This window comes from Hyaena hyaena, unplaced genomic scaffold (assembly GCF_003009895.1).
Source record: "Hyaena hyaena isolate Hyena2069 unplaced genomic scaffold, ASM300989v1 scaffold_955, whole genome shotgun sequence".
In the NCBI taxonomy this organism is placed as follows: Eukaryota; Metazoa; Chordata; class Mammalia; order Carnivora; family Hyaenidae; genus Hyaena; species Hyaena hyaena.
In genome coordinates, this window is record NW_024081588.1 from 36,505 (window position 1) to 56,956 (window position 20,452).

The window sequence follows — 20,452 nt, forward strand, 5'->3', positions numbered from 1 at the left end:
TCTCTCTAGAATTCCATTTGTGTAATAGGAGTATATATTCACTTAGACCTCTTCTGAAACAAAGCTAGTGCAATATGTTTGTATTAGAAATACAATTGGGACAGAAGTGGAATGCCTAGAAAACTGGTTCTGAAATGTGGTAAACATTCTACAAACTCAGATGTGTAGTTAGGAGCAGATAAAGCCTCTAACAAAAAGCCAGGTATAACTATGTTGTGCTTTTCTAGTCCTCGCTTAATGGACCACTGAATGTGATAACAGGGCACCCAGTGCAGTGCTAATGGATGTGATGTTCTCAGTGGTGCATTGACATTTTGGGGAAAAAGTATGTGTGATAAAGGTGACTGTCTTAGGCTTGGAACATATTGCTCTGGAAGATACATGATTTCGGGATCTGTTCTTTTCTAATATAATAAATGTTTGATTTGTATTTCATGTGTGTATGTTAGGCACCCAGGATTGCCTGATAAACTTTTTTCTCTGCTTTTCTCTTTTTTTCCTGTAAATTTTTTCTCTGCTTTTCTATTTTTTTTCTGTAATTTATTTAATGCTTTTATTAAAATCAAAACAGAAATCAGGACAAGGACATCTCCTCTGCCAATTCCTTTTGGAAAAAAATTATTATCCTTTAAATTGCTTCTAGAAGGCCTCACTGAACAGGGAGGTAAGTTCATGAATGACTGATTAATGTGGAAGCTTGTACTCTGGAGAACATATTGTAATACCAAGCAGATCGGAAAATGTGTGCTGAATTATTGTTATGGTAATTACCCTCCACTGAATTTATCTTGGTGTTAAAAAGTAATAATAAAAATCTTGAATAGGTAGAATAATTACACTTAACTACTGTAATTAATAAATTAATTTTAGAAAATGATTCACATCAGGAATGAATTATAATGACTGAAATTTAAAACCTCTGTGCTAACACTTTCTACAAAGTTTTAACAAATTGTGTTTAAATTATTATTAAAAAGAATATTTTTCTGGCTTAACTTTCTATGTATCTTAGTTTTGATTCTTCTCTGTGTCCAATTTTAATATGTAATCAATGTCTTCATATTGTAAGAATGTGCAAAACAAATATACTTTTAGGAACATTACCCTCATTCAAGGGACAGTTATGATTTACTATATGCCCCCAGACATATATATGTCAATGAAAACGCATGCACAAGCTATACTATATACAGCACACAAAACTGCTTCCACAGATGAATTTGATTGTTTATCACTAAAGCTTATAAAAACTTCATGAAAAATACTCTACCTATAACAATACTAATCTGTATGCTTATAATCTCAAATTTTATCATGATAATGGATAGAATTCATAAACTGTTTAAGAAGGCATTATAGTCTATTGCTTTTGAGTCAAAAATATTTAAGAATACTGTTATAATTTTTATGTAACCTGCATTAAGCATTCATTTGTACATATTTCTTATTTTTTAATTTTTTTTTTTTTAAGAGAGAGGGAGAACGAGCAGGGCAAGGGCAGAGAGAGGGGGAGACACAGAATCTGAAGCAGGCTCTAGTTTCTGAGCTGTCAGCACAGAGTCTGAACCAGGGTTTGAACTCACAAACTGTGAGATCATGCCTGAGCCGAAGTCAGGTGCTTAACTGACTGAGCCACCCAGGCGCCCCTGTAAATATTTCTTAAAATTTCACCAAGTTCTATGAGAATTTTAGCCAGAAAACTACTAAGAAGGCCATAAGATACAGTAGGTGCTGCACTGGTGAGGAATGAGAAGGTTTCTGTTCTGCATCTATCATTTTATGTCTCAGAATCATCATTGTGTTTCTGTAAAATCTATCAAAGTACATTTGCATAATTTCATTATGTTATAATAAAACAAATACAATAATTTGGGAACAGATATTTCATTTTTATGTTTATTTGTTTTTTTGAAAGAGAGAGACGGATAGTACAAGCTGGGGAAAGGCAGAGAGAAGAAGAGACAAAATCCCAAGCAGGCTCTGCACCATCAGCCCAGAGCCCAGTGTGGGGCTTGAACTCACAAGCAGTGAGATCATGACCTGAACTGAGATCAAGAGTTGGATGTTTAACCCATTGAGCCACCCAGTGGCCCTGGGAACAGATATTTTAAAAATATTAAAGTTTATTAAAAATTTAAGTAATATTATTATCACCACACATTTTTAAATTTACCACGGGAAACTGATACCATCTAAGAAACAGTGGAAAAGAGCATATATTGAAGAAACTCCAAGTACTATTTCAGTGAAATTTTAATCCAGTAAATAATGATCCCATCATTTATTTTCATGGATAGAGTGTCTGGATCATCAATACAACTTTTCTCCCTTCTTCCTTCTCCTCCTTCATTCTCTCTGTTTTCCCATTGTATTTGTTCTTCCATTCACTTTTTTTTTTTCATGCCAGTTACAATTCCAACACTACAGTGTGCTCTATTGTTCACTGTAGAGATCTGACAAGTTTATGTATCCACTAATAATTAATGCCGAACTGAAAATGGAATTCTGCTAAATACCTGTTTAATTTTTATTTAAAACCATGCCCTTCCCCTCGCCTTTAAGAAAGACAAGTTTCTCTCTTTCTTGATGATATATTTTTTAAGTTAGACATGAAAATAAAAGTAAAATTAGAAAAAAGCTTACATGAAGGTTACCAAATGAAAAACTAACAACTATTTAATTTGTGAGTGGATACTCGTTTAATACAGTTTCAGATACTTTATTTACTTACATTCATTTTTCAGAATGGATGAGTACTCAATATCCAGAGTATTAAAGGAAGGTAGAGAAAGTGAAATGAGCCCTGTTTAAAAATATTTGAGTTGACGTGATTGTAATTAACTGTTTATTTCATAACAGTCTTGAATTAATGTAACCCTATTCTTGGTTTTCACTCTCCTGGGTACTTAAAGTGTAGTGGCAGTACATGCTGGATATAGACAGATTGAGGCACCTGCCTCTGCAGTACAGGGATAGAGGCCAACTATCCTCATCATAAGTTACTTCTTTAAGAAATACCAAATTTGGTATGGCTAAATTCACAAGCATGCACTATTTGCCCTTTGTTTTATTGAAAATATTGCTGGACAAATAGCCAACCTTTTTAGCTTTTGTTTATATTGAGTAAATTCCAGAGATTCTGGATTCACACTAACGCAAATGCTGACAGTGGTGGGTCAACTTCACATCATATTTCTCGAGGGCTAATTTTACTATCTCTGTTTTTCCTTTCTGAACATAAAAGGCTTATTATCATCAAAACATACCTTTCTAATTCATGCTAACCTGGTCAACTGTCACATTCCTGAGTTATAATAGCTATTTTAGCCAAAGACGCTTGGAAAATTATTTTTCTGCACTTCATATTTCCTGTCTACTCTAACTGATCTTTTTGCCCCAAAATTCAAATAAGGTACTGTGTATTTCATTTGGGAGCCCAGAAAAGTTGAACATCCTATTTTTAGAGATACTTTATGTAGGCAACTTTTGTCAAATAACTTTAAAATAGAGAGGGTCATTTAAAGTGAACCTGCTATTTGACAATTGAAAAAATTGTCTGATTTGTCTAGTGGCTTTAAATAGAAGATGCTACCTTCCTGAATGCATACACACCCAAATAAATGAAGGCACCTGGGAAGACAGAATAGTGTAGTTATAATTGTAAGCAATCTAGAAAATTATCAGTCTGACATTGCTTCTCATTCCATTCCAGAAGTACTATATTTGAAAATAGAATCTTGAGACATACTTTGACTGTTTTCCAATGTAAGATTTATGCAATTTGATCATTTCAGCTTCCATGCCTAGTAATAGGAGTATGTGTTGGGGGCAGGGAGTGGGGGCAATACTTTCAGCCTTTGTTTAATTTTGTCATAACAGAATTTTATCTTATCCTCCTACGTATAATCTCAGCTCCTCCTTCAAAGCAAAGTGGGATTTACAATAGGATAGTTTAAAAGGCTCGGGATGTGTTCATTTGGAAATGAGGCACTATGTATTTAAAAACCACACTATGCCTGCCCTTTGTTCTTTCACTTTCTCTTACCTACTTTTGAGGGACTGGCCGACCACAAAACCTCTCTTGCAGTCTCTTGAAATTTCTTCTCCCATGTGACTAGCTAGATGGTGATAAGATCTTCAGAAATTATTTGTTGTAATGGAAATACAAATACTTGCTTCAGTTAAAAAATTTACCCAAATAATATATTAGCTTACATCACCAAAAAGTAGTGGCTTCAGATACAGCTTTCCAAAGTCCCAGTGATGTTCTAAGGGGTCTGTCATGGATACATTGCCTCTTTGTTTCCAAGATTGTCACACTCAGTTTGGTTAACTAATCCATCAAAAAGGGAAAGACTTTTCTAAAAACTGTGGCAAAAGGTCTCTAGTTTTTAAAATGTTGGTCCAACTTTCATCCATTTCTAAAACATTCAGAGTAGAGGTTGTACAGAGTAGCCTCAGCCATATCCTATGTGGTAAATAGTACAAATGAATAAGGAGCTAAGCATCCATTGTATCATTTAATTATCACTGTGTAATAAAGCATCTGAACATGTAGTATCATAAAAAGCAAATATTCATCATTTCTTATAAGGCTATGGATATTTAGGATGATTATACTAATCTCAACTGGATTCAGCTGACCTTAACTAGGCATATTTTTATGTCTGCACTTATCTGTTGGATTGAGTGAGTCTGGGCCATGTAAAATTGCCTTGGGTATTAGGACTTGGCTCTATTCCTTGTTGTATCTTATCTTCCAGCAGTCTAAATGTGTTCTCGTGACAGAAGCAGGAGTTTAAAGTTTGAGAGTGAGAAACACACAAAACTCCTGATATCTAGGTTCAGAACTGGCTTGTCGGACCTATTGCATTCTATTGGCCAGGCCTGCCTAGGTTCAAGATTGGAGAAATAAACTTTGCCTTTTCATGGGAGGAGCTGCAAATTCACAGTTCAAAACTCGTGGATGGTGGAGTTGCTGGAAAAATGGGAACATTAGTGCAATTAATCTTAAATATCAATAAAGGGAGAAAAAGTAGTGCTAGGCTGGCAAAATAAAGTTTAAAAGTATTTATATTCAGTGGGCACCTGTGTGGCTCAGTTAACCATCTGATTCCTGATTTCCGCTCAAGTCATGATCTCAGGTTTTGTTTTGTGAGTTTGAACCCACATGAAGTTCTCTGCTGTCAGCGCAGAGCCTCCTTCAAATCCTCTGACCCCCTTTCTTTCTGCCCAACCCCCACATGCATGTGTGCTCTCTCCCTCAAAAATAAATAAATATATTTTTTAAAAAGCATCTTTATTTTGTCTTCATTTTTAGATTGTAGCTTTAGTGGTTAAAGATCATGCTTGAGCTTTTGGATTAAGGTTCATGCCCCACTCAGTTTTATGAAGCCTAACATTGAATTCTTCCAACAAAAATAATGACACTTCAAAGATAGTAATACAGCATCTCATTTCCCATTTGTTTTCTTTCTTTCTTTCTCTCTTTCTTTCTTTCTTTCTTTCTTTCTTTCTTTCTTTCTTCTTTCTTTATTTCTTGTCTGTATGTATGTATTTTATATTCTGAGAATATGGTATCCTGAAAATATTTTTTATTTTCTTAAATATGTCTGGTAATTCAGACATCACTACCATATTTGTAAACACCTTCTGATATGAAAAAAAGATGCAAAATTCTACACACAAAACAGCGATATGGTGTTTTTTAAGTTTCTTTATTTATTTTGAAAGGGCACAAGCAAGGGAAGAACAGAGAGAGAGGGAGAGAGAGAATCTCAAGCAGGTCCAACACTGTCAGAGCAGAGCCTGACCAGGACTCCATCTCATAAACTGTGAGATCATGACCTCGGGTGAAATCAAGTGTTGGACGCTTAACTCACTGCCTCCCCAGATGCCCCAAGAATGATATGTTTTGCATCTATTTTTTGGATACTTTAGGTAAACAGATTTGCTTTTATTTTTGATGGGAAAATTTTTATTAACTGAGTTTTACCTGTGATACATCATATGTAGATGGAGCCTAAAGGTACATTACATGTAAGGTTGAAATTACTATTATAAGATTTTAAAAAAACAACAAATGTATTCATTTTTTGCAGCTACTACATTACCACTCAGTATACTCGATAAGAAATGTCTTACACTGAGGTCCCTCAGCTTTCTGCACTGTCATTCTTCTAGTTGATTAACAAGTTAGCATCAGCTCAAACCTTTGCCAGGCTCACTATGATATAACACCCAATACAGTATTTAGGAGTATAAGAACTTTTATGATTCTAGTTTTGATTAAAATCTGAAAATGAATCATGCAATATTGCTATTTGGGGATAAGAAAAAGTTTTAGTTACTTCTGGCCAGGAAAAATGTATGTTAATCTCTTCCAAAGGTATCTCTTGAATGTTTATTGGCTAGTTTATTTAAAAACATTTATTCCAAGTAACCATCGGGATAAGCATGCTTCTTTTGAAATTGAGTTAAAGTTAATTTTTATTTTAAAACCAGTTTAGTCCTCCTAAATATCGGTATATGCAATGTTGAAATAATTAAAGTGAAATGTGTTCATCATTTCTCAGTCAAGGTTAAGCAAAATTTTAATTGTACTTTTACTCTTGTTAAAATGATCAGGTTTTCTCGTCATATATAGACATCATATTATGTTCATATTTTGAATCAAAAGAAGAAAAGCAGAACAAAGGAGGAGGCAGATGAAAGGAAGGGAGAAGGGGCCAAAGAAGATAGTAGGGAGGAGAAAGAAAGAAAGAAAGAACAGCAAAAAGGAATTAAGATGACTTAAAAGACATCACTTGGCTATCACTACATCTAACACTAAATCTACACATGACACAGACACCTGGGTGGCTCAGTTAGGTATCCAACTCTTGATTTCACTTCATGTCATGATCTCATGGTTGCTGAGATCCAGCCCTGCATTGGGCTCTGGGCTGGGGCTGTTCACATGGGGGCTGCTTGGGATTCTCCCTCTCTTTCTCTCTCTGGCTCTCCCAAGCTCACACACTCTCTCTCTCTGTCTCAAAATAAATAAAACTTAAACACACACACACACACACACACACAAATAAATAGGGGCACCTGAGTGGCTTACTTGGTTAAGCATCTGTCTGACTTCACCTCAGGTCAAAATCTCTTGGTTCACGAGTTCAAGTCCTGCTTTTGGCTCTGTGCTGACAGCTCAGAGCCTGGAGCCTGCTTCGGATTCTGTGTCTCCATCTCTCTCTGACCCTTTCCCACTCCCTATATCTCTCAAAACTAAACATTAAAACAAATTTAAAAAAATAAATAAATCTACACATAACATTAAGTTAACATTGAGAATTAGAGAATTTTCATAAAAGATTATTCAGGATTCACATATCAATGAAGTATTTTGATATCTTAGGTTTTCTCTGATTTCTTTTTAATCCAGTGAATATTTACTTCACCTTATGTATACAGATTTTGTCTTAGTGAGTCACAGTTTATGTATGTGTATGCAATGGAAATGGAAAAGCTAGTCTATTATTAGGCTCAGTTATCTCCAGCACTGTGTTCCACAGCTAAATTTGGCTGTATTATATTTAAATGAGTTACATAGTTTTTTTCCCTTAACTTTACTTGTCATAAGTGCAATATAAAGTTATGCTATACGTCACTAGAGAGATAACATGATATCAATTTTTGTAGCATCTGTATAAAATATTATGTTTATATATATTGTGTCCAGGTGGAAAAATAATACATACATATATATGTATAATTATATTGATATATGGATATTTTTATTATGTATGTGGAAATCAGATCATTCTGACATTTTGTGATAATGGTCAAAATAATTGAAATGCCAATTCTATGAGATTATTTCACACATATATATATAGTTTCTGTCCTATGCAACTTTTCACTTTACAAAATAATAAAGACATATTACCTGATGTGCAGCCTTAATCTGGAATTAAAACTTACCACTTTCCAAAATAATAAGAAAGGTGATTTGAGTCCATGAAAAATTACCAATATTTATCTTCTCTTACATTGTCACAATTTCATGGTATCTATCTCACTTCCTTGAGATTTTCAGGAGACAGCTTCTACCTAAGTATATTTTAATCAGAGGTAAAGGTTTGTTTTTTTTTCTTCCTTTGAGCTCTTGAAGTACTATATCTGAACTCTATTTTTGCCAAGTGTAGCAAAACGTGCAGCTCATTAGGTTATCTGGACCGAAGCAAAACTGCAAATGCAACAAATTGAACAACAAAAAAAAATATTAATTATCTACAGAAATTTCAAGTCTCTGTTAGTAGATCTTTCCATCAAACTTCTGGTTTGTGCATTACCAACCCCCTGACTTTCATCAAAAGCAATTATTAGCATCCATCCCACCATCATACCACAGAACCAAGGGAATAAGATCTTTTCAAGTCATTCATGCTGTGCAGTAGTTCACTCTTTACATTGTAACTGCAGAGAAGATTGGAAAATGTGGGGCTAAATCTCACCTGACTCAAAAACTGACCTTAAAATTGATTTTTAAGTAGTACCCATTTAAACTCCCATATGTAGATTTTTAAGAATGGTTTGACAGACATATCTAAAAATCTAAAATTGTTCCTTGCAAAGTTAGAATGTTTTACAAATTTGGGAAAAGTTTTATCAAAATTTACAAAGTCTGGATTGTTAGTATAGTTATGGGGCACATACCATATGTAAACCTTTACATATAACTTCTGATAAAGTAAGGCTTGTTATGATATGAGAGTTGGGTTCTCCTATGGTATGATCAATAATATATAAAATCTGCAGGACTGAAAAAGAATATGGGGTACTTTGTTGTTTTCAGGGTTTTGGCAGATGACTTTTATTATGATATGGATTGTACATATCTCAAGAAGTGATGTCTCTGCCTACTGACTGTTGCTCATAGTTTTTCACCTAGTTTTCTGCTTTCCCCAAAGCAGTTATCAATGCATACTATGTCTGAATACTTATCTCCACATTACTTTAGTAAATGAAATAAGCCTACACCCTTGCTGACCAAGAAGACCTGAAAGTTTCCTGCAGCTTGACTAAACTTAAGACCAGTTTCTTTCTATGTATAAGTCCCTGACCTTCCTTTTTTTGGAGCATTTATTTTAGAAAGCTTGCAATTGTAGATTCTTTTCCAGCTTTGAGAAAGACATCTTCTATAGGAATGTCTCTGTCAAGACCCTGGGAGCCATCCCTTGGAAATGCAATTATGAAAAGAGATATTACTTCTAGCTCTGATTCTTTGTGGGAGGGTAGGAGCCGAACTTCAAGAGATTAGAAAACACAATGGCCTAATCACATTGACCACCCTTCCTCCAGTGTCCTCCAGTACTCTGCTATTGGCTCACCCCAGAATTAAAAAATCTCCCTACCCTTTTGTCTCAGTGGAGTTGGGTTTAATCTCTCTCCCCTATTGCAACTGTCTTGACTCTTATTGTAATAGTCTTCAATAAAATAGTCCTTGTCATATTTAACAAGTTTTGAGTGCAATTTTTCTTTTATAGTTCCCTGGTTGAAATCTTAACCTATGTAATCTATGTATATTATAAAAAAGTTATTTGATGTCATTATGTTGTAGGGGTATTTATTAAACAGCAATCATAGCTAGAAAACTCGTCTATAAAAATTACTGATCCAGCCTTTAGTTGAAATAAAATATAAATCCGAAACATAGGGAACAATGTCGTTTCAATGTGAGGAATTAGGAAAGGAAAAGGTAAGACTGAGAAATTTAAATTGACCTTATTTACATAATACCATCATCATTTTCCCTATTAACCTTTAACCCCATGAACCTAGAATCATTCGTCCCTGAATGAAGAAAACGTTTCACTTTCTCTTGGTCATCCGTTGGACTGATGATTATTACTATAGAGCATTCCTGTCCAAAAAAGATCAGAACTGCTCTGATCGTCTATCACAACTTTTTTTTAAAGTTTATTTATTTTGAGAAGGGGAGGGGCAGAAAGAGAGGGAGAGGGAGAGAGAGAGTGAAAATCCTAAACAGCTCCAGGCTCAGTACAGCATCTGATGCAGGGCTCAGTCTCGTGAACTGTGAGATCCTGACCTGAGCCGAGATCAAGAGTTGGAAGCTTAAATCACTGAGCCATTTAGGTGCCACCTCTGTCATAACTAGTAATATGAGCTGATCTTCAGCTGTTACTTAGATTCCCTGTAACCTCAATTATACTCTCATTTTCTCAATCAGAATTTCAAACTATTCCACTCTCTCCAAGTTTTCCCTTTTCAATTTTCTTCTACTTCTCAGAGTAAATAGAAGCCATACAACCACCATAGTTTGTGTTCATCTCTTACTTTATTTCTCTAGTTGCAATGAAAGAGATGTCATTCCCCCTGTCTTAGACCAGTTGCATTAGCTATACTCTAAATCCCAACTCCTCCCATGTTCTCTATGGGAGCTGACTATAACTGGGAGACAGACAATAGCAGATACCAAGATACCTAGAGACACTGTGTTATTAAATGTAATGGATTTTTTTCCCTTCTTATATTGCTTAACCTCTCATCAGCCTTTGAAAGTGTATACCTGAACTACCACTCTGACTTCTCAGACTTTTACACACTTGGCTACTTATGTTCACTCCAAGGCTTGTATTTTGCCACCATGCTTACTCTAACCACCCTCATGGCTTTGATTACCAATTGTATGCCTGTATCTCCTAAAGCTACATCTTCAGAAAGGCTTCTGTTCAAAGCACCAGAAATCTATAATCAATTATCTACTGAGTATATGCACTTTGATGTCTTTCTTATAGGCAAACGAAGAACCAAAGGATAAGCTTCTAACATTAGCAAAGAAATGATCTGAAAACAAAGAAAAAGAAGGAAAAGTATTAAAATGATATATGGGACCTGTTAGGATAGAAGTACCCTAAATGAGAATGAACTGCAGTGCCAAACCAATAGAGGAAAAAAAGTAAACATAATATATAATATGTCACATCAAGAGAAAAATTTGGAATGACAGAAAAGGATGGAGGTCAATTCCCAGAAAGTATTACTCAAGGAAGTTGATCTAAGACATCTATGGTACTATTAAATACTGGGAGGATGATAGGGGAATAGTCGAGTAGGAAAAGCAATAAAAAATAGGTTGTCTTATGAAATGCTTTATGTTATATTACACTTGATAAATGTAACCATTCTATACTAAACTTTGGAATATATTAACTCATTAATGCTAACATAGTAAGTGATAACTCTTATTATCCTCATTTTATAGTGAAGTATTAGTGAGCAGAAGCTATACTATGCCAACATTTATGAAGGTAATAAAAACTAAGGCTGGGATTTAAACCCAGACATTCTGAATCCAGATTCCATACTTTGGTGTGTATTTAAAACTTTATATTTAAAATTAAAACTATGTATTTAAACAGTTTTAAAACTTCAAGCATATTCCATGTGCATACCACTTCACTTCAGCATAAAGAAATGAGGGAGTGTGACTGAGATCAAATAAAAAGTCAAAGCAAGGTAAAAAGACAGGATGCTAGAGGAGGAAAAAAGGAAGAAAAGAGGAACAGAGAAAGAGAACTAAACATATGGGAGTTCACATAAAATGTAACTTCCTATGAGTTTTGTCCGGGGCAATTTCCACCTTCTCCAAAAACAATATTATGTTATACAAGAAAATATTGAGTTTCGGCTTCAGGCTACTTTGTGTTCAGGCTACCTTGTGTGAATTCTGACTTAAAGAAGACAAGGTGAACTAACTAAGCCATGTTCCTTAGACTCTATGATATTCAGGATGAGGATGAAAGAATAACCTTATGGAATTCATCCAGTCTAGGGTCTGGCAGTAGGAATTTAGTAAGAGTATGTTTTCTTTTCTACCTTGCAAACCATTCTCTACCCAAATTCATTTATTCCTGAACCTTTCTTCAGTTTCCCCTACTGACTCAGGTTGCATCACTGAACCAATCCTCATGCCTTTGCTGGGCTCTTCCTGTGTTGGAATGCAGGGAAGTCTCAGATAATATTTTGGTTCATTTCAAATATGTATGCAGGCTAACAAATATAAATGCATTGGGTATGAAATACTTCTGAAGACGACAGTGAATAATGGTTTGTTGTGCCTCTGTTTCTTTCACACAGTGGCAAAGAGAATGTTTATTAGCTTGCTCAGGCCAAGGTGGTACTATCCAGTAAATCATTCCATAATTGTTTTAAGTTGTATCCAATAATGCTACCCATCAAAGGACAGGTACATTTCTTTCATTCTTTGCTCCTTCCTTCCTTCCNGTCGGGCTCTGTGCTGACTGCCAGCTCGGAGCCTGGAGCCTGTTTCAGTCTGTGAATCCTTCTCTCTCTGACCCTCCCCTGCTCACGCTGTCTCTCTCTCCTAGAAATAAATAAAAAACATTAAAAAAAAAAAAACGAATTGGAGACTTGATTACATTTATATTTTGATTTTAACTTTGAAACTAGGTTAATACCTAAATGAAAAGAAAGTATCTAAAATAAAATCAATGCCAAGACAGTATCAAAAAGGTAATGTTGATACTTGTTATTGTTACTGAGGCCAATCTAGCATTATCTTCCTGTGGGCCTTTTATACTCCCCATACTAATAAACCTGGATACAAAATAAAGGGGAAAATAGATCACAGAATGATCTAATTCAAACTACTCTGACAGGGAGAGTCAATTTTTTATAGCTAACTTGCTTAAATTTTCAAGAGATTGTATTAATCCAGATAGACATCTCAACACTGGGATAAGTCTATTTTAATAATTTTATGTTCACCTTTAAAGATTTTATTAAATCTTTAATAAAAGACATAATTCCAGGCTTACAGAGGAATTGAAAAATTAGTACAAAGAATTCTCATATTCCTTTCACTCAGATGCCAGGTTCACCACAATCACATTTATAATTTTCATAGTTTCTAAGTATGTGTGTGTCCGACTAATGTGTCTTTCACAGCAAAGGAGAAACAAATTTGTGTCTTAGAATCTGATCTAGAATCCCCCCATTGAATTTTCTTGTCACGTCTCTTTAGGCTCCTTTAATCTGTAATGGTTCTCAACCTTTCTTTGTCTTTCATGACTATGACCATTTTAAAGAGGATGGGCCATTTATTTGTAGAATATTCCTCAATTTGCTTGTAGCTGCTGTTTCTTTTTTATTAGATTCACTCAGATTATGAGTCAGTTCTCTAGAATACCACAGAAGAGAGGATATATATACTCTCCTCAGTGAACTGTATTATTCCTTCTGTGTTTACTAGTTTGAAATCTACTGCAAGAAAGAACTTAAGTTTCCTTTCTCTTTCTTTCTTTCTTTCTTTCTTTCTTTCTTTCTTTCTTTCTTTCTTTCTTTCTTTCTTTCTCTTTCTTTCTTTTTCTTTCTTTCTTTCTTTCTTTCTTTCTTTCTTTCTTTCTTTCTTTCTTTCTTTCTTTCCTTCATCTGGGATGCTTAGCTAATAATCTTCAGGCTAAACATCTGATTTATTTAAATCTGATTGAACTGAAGGCTGAAATCTCTTACCATATTATTCCATATTCAATTCTGTCTTCTTTTTTCAAAAAAAAATTAAATGCAGAAAGCACCAAAGCTAAATAGATAGAGAGACAGAGTAAAGCAACTGTTCTATGATAAATGAAGTAGGTTATTACTAATATGATAAAAGTTAAAAAATCTTAAAGAGTTCTCTACAGGTGCTAATTTTACTACTTGAGTGAAATTAATAAGACTCTCTATAAAACAGCAGGAGATCCTTAGATTACATGAGTAATCAGCAAGAAAATTTATTGTGGTTTCATGAAGCATAAAATGTTTGTGTAATATATGCAAAAGTGGTACTTTATTCTCTGCAGTGAACAATTCTCTATCCTTATAATAGAAAAATATTTAATAGTTTGACACCTCTTGAGCCATAGTTTTAAAAGTTGTTCAAGTATGATTAATTTGACTCAATACAAAATAACAGTGCAACAATGCTGAGTCATGTAAAACTACTGGAGAATTTTATATTAGTATAACTACTTATATAAGGGAAAATGTAGCTGGACATCTGGATTTTTTTTGAGATACAAGCCAACTTCTAGAACATCCAGAGCATACAGTTAGTTTCAGAAAACATGCATTTAGTAAATATGAGGGAAAAATAATCAGAAACTAACTAGAAAAAAATTAATTTGAAATCTGAGAAGGGACTGGTACTTAGAATATACTATTTTCAAGGAGGATTAAAGCATATAATAACTGATTGCTGTTAGCTATAAACTTTAGATTATATATTTTACCCTTAACTGAATTTAACCAAGTACTAAATTGTACTTTATTTCATATTGTTGGAAATATGTATATATATATATGCATATGTACATATATATATATATAAAATTAGGGTCTCCCCCCCACATACACATTTTCCTTGATTCAATGCATTTGGTATACATAAATGTTCCTTGAATTTCATATGCTTAGGCTTTTGGTCTGGATGTCTTTGTAGAGGACTCTGTGCAAATACTGGCCCAGTCCACTTCGAAGTTTAGGAGATACTGCATGGTGATTTTTGTTATTAGATACCCTTCCTTATGAAAACAACCAAGATCCTTTAAGAAAGATTTCAGTGTAATCAGTATACAAGTGGGTACCAGCATTGAGAATCCAATCTGGGACTCTTGCAGCTATAGTTTAAAAATAATCCTTAAAAATATAAAAACAGATGGGAATGTAAACTGATGCAGCCCCTCTGAAAAACAGTGTGGAGGTTCCTCAAAAATTGACAAATGAACTCCCCTAGACCTAGCAATAGCACTGCTAGGAATTTACCCAAGGGATACAGGAGTGCTGATGCATAGAGGCACATGTACCCCAATGTTCATAGCAGCATTCTAAATAGCCAAATCCTGAAAAGAATCTAAATGTCCATCAACTGATGAATGGATCAAGAAGATATGGTTTATCTATACAATGGAATAATACATGGCAACGAGAAAGAATGAAATCTGGCCATTTGTAGCAACGTGGACGGAACTCAAGGCTGTTACACTGAGCAAAATGTCAGGCAGAGAAGGACAGATACCGTATGTTTTCACTTCTAAGTGGAACAGGAGAAAGTTAATGAAGGACCATGGGGGAGGAGAAGGGGAAAAATAGTTGGGGAGAGGGAGGGAGGCAAACCATGAGAGACTCTTGAATACCAAGAACAAACTGAGGGCTGATGGGGGTGGGGAAGAAGGGTAGGGGTGTGATGGGCATGGAGGAGGGCACTTGTTGGGATGAGCACTGGGTTTATATGGAAAGCAACTTGAAACCAACTTGAAAATAAACTATGAAAGAAAAAAAATATTTAAAAAAACAGAGAATATGGCTGAACAAGAAAAAAAACACGGGCATGTAAAATTTACAAACTTAAAAAAAATAGTCTATGTATACTGAAAAAAATATAAACTCCTTGTAGATAACTGCTAAAAGCATACTATATACCAAGCACTTTTCTAAGACATTTTCATAGTAACTTACATAATTAAAACAATGATAACTGCATGAAGTAGTTATGGTTACTAGTCCCATTTTATAGATAAGGAAACCAAAGCACAAAGAATCAATTTGTCCAAGATATTATTTGTTATAGTCAGGATTTAAACTGGGAGTGTAGTGACTTTAAATCCTGGTCTCTTAACCAATATAATATACTGCTTTTTAAAAATAGTACAGCAAAAGTTATGGATGCTGGTTTTATTTAATACATGTCTTGTGAGACAGTTATGTTCCTATATCTATTTGTGACTTACTTTGATGTCCAATAAATTGCAATTGTTACATAGAGTATTTGTAGATATAAGTTCTTAAATTATGTTAAAATTGGATATTTTCAATTAAGCTAGGAAGAGAATATACCTAAATGAGAGAAGAGAGGTATGAGTCATAGAAAAGCAAGTCATGACAATCAAGTAGATATCTATTCTGGACTCAACTTAAAATACTTCTGATGAGCAGCGCCTGGGTGGTGCAGTCTGTTAGGCATCCAACTCTAGATTTCAGCTCAGCTCATGATCTCATGGTTCATGATATTGAGCCCTGCATCAAGCTCCCCACTGGAGCCTGCTTGGGATTCTCTCTGTGTCACTCTCTCTCTGCCCCTCTCCTGGCTTGCACTTTCTTTGTTTCAGAATAAATAAACTTTACAAGATGTTTCTGATAAAAAAAGATAAAATGAAAATTTGCCCTAATACCCTATTAATCATTTATGATAAAACATGCTTCTCTGAGTTAACCTTATATCTTTTTAACATGCCTATTAGGGCAGCGAACTAACAAAGAATAGTTCACTATTAGATATTCACAACATAGATATACCGACCCAGTTTTCAATAATCACAAAAGTTATCTAGTCCAACTTCTTTGTATAAAGTTAATTTGTTATTAACCATAAATATAGGTTTTGAACTTATGAATATTTGTACTTTGGGAACATTTAACATTCAATTTTTTGAGACATTAAATGCAATTTTCTGCACTTGTTATTTTAATTAAATGACTAAAGATATCAATATAAAATAGTTGAGAATTTGAAGTTGAGTTGAATTAGAGCTAAGCCAAAAAAATATGACTGAAACAATGTAAACTCTAACACAATCCTCTAATTCAACCATTTTCTTTAAAGTCATTTGTCATTTCTATATTAGAGACATAGTTACCAGAGTTTTTTATATTGATTGATAAAAGTTGATATTTTTCAATGATCAGAGAGGTATTATCTTACTGAAACTAAACTTAAAGATAGTCACTAAGTTTATGATAACATAAATATATATACCAATATTGGCATCCATCCTTTGTTTAACCACACTGTAAAAATTATCTTCACCTATTTTCTTTCAGTTCAGTTGAAGTTGATAATATTTAAGATATAATTTGCTACTCAGTCTGGACCCTTATAGTGAATTATGACTGCCTATCAACTTTGCAATTCCAGACTCACAATTTTATCACAATGAATATATTCACAAGGTACTAATTCTTATATCAATGCATTTATTCAAAATGGGACATAATTCCAGCATGGTAAACAAGTATTTTGGTTCATGGCACTCCTTTCTGTCATATGACTCCACTCCAAGGACATATGTCTGAGTCAAAAAGAGACTTGGAATAAAAATATAAAATGTTTAAATATTATTAGGAATATTATGCAAATTTTATAATTACTTAGTTATCAATATAAATTTTCCTAATTCTTTACCAAATAATTAACTGTGTGTCTTTTCAGGTTCTAGGCATTGTCTCTGGTGCTGAAATGCAGAGGTGAAATATGTAAAATCCCTGCTCTTGCAGTGTTTACATTCTCAGAGGGAAGCCAAATTGTATATAAATGCACTCTAAGTGAGGTACTTAGATCCAGTGGTAAAGGAAGGTTTCTCTGAGAAGATTTCCATTAATCAGAGAACTAAAGGTGGGACTGGGAATTGTCATGTAAATATCACCAGGAGGAGGGTTCCTGGCAGAAAAATTAGTGATAGCAAATGCCTTGAAGTGGAAATGAGGACGAGGGAGAAGGAAAGAAGAGCTAAATGAAAGAGTGAGGGAGAAAATGTTGGAGAGATACATGGGAGCCAGATCACATCGGCCCATTACCCATGTTAGACATTTGAAGTTGATTTTGAGTGATCAATATTCATTGAAGAATTCTAAATAGGGTCACCATGTGATATGCTATGCTATGCTATGCTGTGCTATGATTTAAATGTAGAAAATATGTTGACGACTGTGTTAACAAATCATTGTATGGGAGCAGTGTAGAAGACGGAGTACTGGAAGGGAGGTTATTACTACGGTCTGAGTGAGAGACTATAGTGACTTGAACCAGAGGGACAGGAGGGAGGTGCTGAGAAGTAACAAGGTTATTAGGTTAACCCAAGAGGACTTGCTGGCATAAAGGATGTCGAGTATGATTAAAAGGATGAATCAATCATAAACCTTAGGTTTTTGGCCTTAACAATCAGGTGAATAGTTGTGTCATTTAATAATATGGTAAAGAGAGAGAAAAACAGATCTGAAAGGAAAATCAAATGTTCTGTTTCATTTTACTAACTTTAATATATTTATTAAACATCCAAGTGGAAATGACAAGTAGACAGTTGAATGCATGAGTTCATCTTTACATTAAGGTCTTGAGATAAAATATGGGTGTCATCAGCATATAGAATTTTTCTGATGATATGACATTACCCAGGGCACCAATAAAGTGAAAGGTAACATATTAAAAGTAATTTGCTAAAGACAGGAAAAATAGTGAATGTTGCACATTCAGAGAACAAATGGATTTGAGGGGACAGTAAAGAAAAATGTGAACATATAAGATGCCATTAACAAAAATAGAGAATGTGAGAGCAATAAAATATTTAGAAGACAAAGGTAGAATTTGGGAGAGAACGAATAGATTGTACATGTGTTTCTTTAATTCTTGATTTCAATAAACAAAACATGATAGTAGTGTTGTCACAAAGACAATAAGAGAAAGCTAAATATAAACACTTTGGGAGTATCTAGATTTGGAATTCAGCTTCCTGGTATGGGTAAATTTGAGAGCAAGAATACACCCCTAGAGGTGAAATATGAATTTTTCTTTTTATTTGTATAGTTTAGATTTTTGTTGCTTTTGCTATGCTAGGAGTTGAAGGGCAATCTCACAGAGATAGCAGGACCCTCAGGTTGAATTGTAACTAACTGAGGCTGTAGTCACCATAATGTTATTTAGTATTTATAACTACAAAAGTTCACATTAGAAATAGCCAAAAGAACAAGAAGTGATATTCAAACTGGCTTAGTCTTAAATTGTGATGTTCCTGCATCGTTTCTGTCTATATTATAAATAATAAGAGCTTAAGAGAATAAAACAAAAATCAAAACCAAAGAAAACAAAACCATATAAACAATCCACAAAACTTTGGAGAATCCCCTTGGAAATTATAGTAACTTACAAATATTTTAAAGTATTTCCTTCCCCTCACTGTTGATAGATACACTTACATATCTTTTGTTATCACATGTTCTCCTAAGTTAAATTGCATGATTATCTTTACTATTATACATAATTTCTAATTTACTTTGGTGGATTGTCTTTTTGTTAGAGGAAGAATCCTGAGCCTCTGTAGTCATGGTGTGGTAAGAGTAAGGAACCTTCCAACTGAAGGGCAAGTTTTGTAAATAATGAATTGATTTCTTTAATTGTCGAAGTTGAAGAGCATAACCTGTAGAAGGTTAGTGCTTAAATTTGTATGTTTGAAGAATTCTTCCTTTTAGAGACAGAGTTAAGGTAAGAGTACCGGATGAGATATTTATGCATCCATTAGCTTTTGGAAGACTTAATGTATTTCCACAGATTAAAAACGGATTTAACACGGGGCACCCGGGTGGCTCAGTCGGTTAAGCGTCCTACTTTGGCTCAGGTCATTATCTCACAGTTCGGTTCATGGGTTCAAGCCCTGCAGTGGGCTCTGTGCTGACAGCCAGCTCAGAGCCTGGAGCCTGTTTCAGATTCCGTGTCTCCCTCTCTCTCTGACCCTCCCCTGCTCATGCTGTCTCTCTCTCTCAGAAATAAATAAAACATTTTAAAAAATTAAAAAAAAAACAGATTTAACTATATCCCCTCCTATGTAAATACTCAATATATTTAAAATGCTGTGGGCAACTGAGAGAATTTTGGCAGTAAATGTAATGGGTAAAATCACAATATAGTTACATGGTTTTTAGCAACTGTTGTCACTTTATCTGTCACTTTGTTGCTGATGATCAAGCAGTATGCTGGGATAGTTTCACACCTAGGACTCTGTCAGCCATGTCAATTGTAGAATAATTTATTCTCAGACTTTAGTATCAGATTTAAATATTTACAAAAAGAGAAAAGAGGAAGGGGTAATATATGGCTAAATTTCATTCATAAAATTGAATTTGAAGGTGATTGCATTAGTTTCATATTGCTTCTATAATATATTACCACAAATATAGTGGCTTAGAGCAACAAGAATTTATTATATTAAGGTTCTAGTGATCTATAGTTGGTAATAATACTCAGTATTCTGGAATTAAGGTACCAGAAGGGCTATATTTTCTGGAAACTCTAGAGAAGTATTTATTTCCTTATGTTTTCCAACATCTAGATGCCACCTGCATTCCTTGGTTCCTAGCACCGAACTCCAAATTTCTGCTTCCTTCATTACATTTCCTCTCTAACTCTAAACTTTCTGCTTCCCTCTTATAATGATCCTTATTATATATTACATTGGACCCACCCAAATAATCCAGGATAGTCTCCCTATCTTAGGTCTTTAAAATATGTCTTCCAAGTACTTTTTGCTATGTCATTGGACATTCACAGATTCTGGAGATTAGGACATGGATCTCTTTGGGAGAACATTATTCAGTCTACCATCGTGATCATTAAGCCATA